Source organism: Paroedura picta, chromosome 10 (assembly GCF_049243985.1).
Source record: "Paroedura picta isolate Pp20150507F chromosome 10, Ppicta_v3.0, whole genome shotgun sequence".
NCBI lineage: Eukaryota > Metazoa > Chordata > Lepidosauria > Squamata > Gekkonidae > Paroedura > Paroedura picta.
In genome coordinates, this window is record NC_135378.1 from 40,062,279 (window position 1) to 40,064,906 (window position 2,628).

Genomic DNA, 2,628 nt, shown 5'->3' on the forward strand with positions numbered 1-2,628 from the left:
TCTCATACATTGTGTCATTGGCCCTCTGACGTATGAAGTCCAGTGTGGTGAGGGGAGAAGAGCTAGGAAGAAATTACATCTCAACCATCTAAAGGCTTGGCATGGTGGGATACCAGAGGACACCAGTCAGTTAGCTAAAGATCCCATGGAGTTAACAGAAGGGAAAAGCCCATGGCAGGAGGGGACAGAAAGAGATAAAGAACAACCGCAATTGGAAGAGACTTTAACCAAAAGGCAAAAATTGGATATTTATAGAGTATTGGGGAAAGTTCCTGGAGTATTTTCCAAGAAACCAGGATTCTCCACATTGACGAGTACAAGATCGATACTCCAGAAGATGTATTAGTCCGAGCTCCATGGAGGCCTTTACCTGGAAAGAGATGGAAAGCGGTAAAAAAGGAAGTGGAAGACATGCTTCAGTTAGCAGTGATAGAGCCATCTAAGTGATTGGAGAAGTCCTATTTTGCTTGTACCAAATTCAGATGGGACCACCCGGTTTTGTGTAAATTTTAGGGAGGTAAAGAGCATATGGTGGCACAGAGTGGTAAGCGGCAGAAATGCTGTCTGAAGCTGTCTGTCCATGAGGTTGGGAGTTAAATCCCAGCAGCCGGCTCAAGGTTTTCTCAGCTTTCCATCCTTCCGAGGTCGGTAAAATGAATACCCAGCTTGTTGGGAGGTAAAACGGTAATGACTGGGGAAGGTACTGGCAAACCACCCCTTATTGAGTCTGCCATGAAAACGCTGGACGGCGTCACCCCAAGGGTCAGACATGACTTGGTCCTTGCACAGGGGATACCTTTAGGGAGGTAAACAAGGTGGATAGATTTGATGCCTACCCGATGCCATGAACAGATGTACTTGGTACTGCATGTTTTCTAACAGTTCTGGATTTAACCAAGGGCTACTGGCAACTCCCAATGAATGCTAGAGATAAAGAAAAGACAACCTTTCGACACCTCAGGTACTATTTCAGTTCACACGGATGCCCTTCGGATTACACGTGGCCGCGGTGACGTTTCAAAGATTAGTGGAAACTTTTCCTTCTCATGAAACTTTTCAGTGAAAATGTAACTGAGACCTCATATCTGTGGAAGTCATATTTCTGGCCTTCCAAGAATGTATCCAATATGCAAGTTCAAGAAACTTGGAGAAGTCTTTGCCAGCAAGGCAAGGAATTCCAGAACATGGGTACAGAAATAAAATGGTGTTGGCTGTTTCCGTGACTGCTATACTCATGGCTATCATTGTTGTAATCTGCCTGATTAAGATCTGCTGTCAACATTCTGCTTCCAAAGATAGGAGCTTTCTGTGGAGATTTAAGAAATCCACCCCAGATAAAGAGCATCCCAAATGAAGCTCTGTGTCAATGGAGAAGACTCCTCAACTCAAGGACCAGCCTTTGTGTAAAACAGAAAAGAACAAGGTGGACAAATTGCACCATGAAGATGAGAAAATACGCAGCTTCGCCAGTGCAAGATCATCCTTAGCGGAATCCAATCCTGATGAACCATCATCTGTACCAACACTAGAACTACTGGTGCCTCCTATTCCTCCACCATCTTCTAATTCTCCTGCTCCTTCTACCGCTCCTGCTGCTGATCCTGCGCCTGCTCCCGCTGCTGATCCTGCTCCACCAGCACCACCTTCTACTTCTTATCAAAAGTCCATTTTGTAAAAGAGTTCAGATGCAGGAAAAGGAACTTCCAAGACCAGTAGTTCAAAACCAACAGGAACTGAGAACACCACGGGAACAGACAGTTCAAGTGAAGTGCCTGAAAATGGGGAGGGAGATGAGGAGAAGGATGAAGATGAGGAGAGTGAATGAACAATCTGGTTTTACAACTATTACCACAACTATAGTAATGTTTCACTTTTGTTAATATTAAATGTTATTAAAAACACACCTCTGAAATATAAACATCTAACAGAATAAAGTTTGCTCTGAACATCTACAATCATGCTTCTGTCTGTAGAAAGAACAGTCATAATTGTGAACCAAAGAATTTATGGAATAAGATAATCAAGATTGATTTCATTCACTTGAGGATAGATATAATGGTAATAAGGAATAATTCTTTCCCCCTTTTTTTCTTCTATTTTTTATTTTGGATTTTTCTCCCTCTCTTTTTACTTAATCCATTTTTATTTCATTCTCTCCCCCTCATTTTCTTTTTCTTCTTTGCTTTCTTTTTCTTTATGTGTATGGCAAATACTTAATAAAGAGTTCTTTAAAAAAACAACTTCCTTTGCAGTTATAGACAACCCTAGGGTGGTAAATGGCTTGCCCAAGACAGTATGTTGTATTATGGCTGCACTAATAATGATATTTGTATTACATTGATAATACATTTTTTTAAAATGTACCTGAACTGAGAGGCAGCAGCTTTCCCTATCTCAAACCCAATAATCCTTGGTTGTGATTCAGGGTTTCCATTGTTACCATAGTGGTTGCTATGCTATGAGACCTGTTAAATGATGTCATAACCAATCAGAATACTCACAATGCACATCCAAAGTGATTGTTGACCATCATCTATAGCAGTTATCTTGCTTTAAAGGAACCAAATATTTATTTTTCTATCTATGCCATTATTGGGGAGAGGGCCAAGGGTTTGAGGTAGAGACACC

The 2,628-nt window shown here is 41.3% G+C and overlaps 1 long non-coding RNA gene across 1 annotated transcript; it reads right to left on the bottom strand.

The window, feature by feature from the left end:
* Positions 1-252: 252 nt before the first annotated feature.
* LOC143819660 (uncharacterized) lies at positions 253-2,404 on the bottom strand. Its single transcript, XR_013225032.1, has 3 exons — positions 2,365-2,404; positions 837-1,772; positions 253-370 (listed from the first exon to the last, which is right to left on the bottom strand). It is a non-coding gene; the product is annotated as an uncharacterized LOC143819660 (long non-coding RNA).
* Between the last annotated feature and the right edge of the window lie 224 nt (positions 2,405-2,628).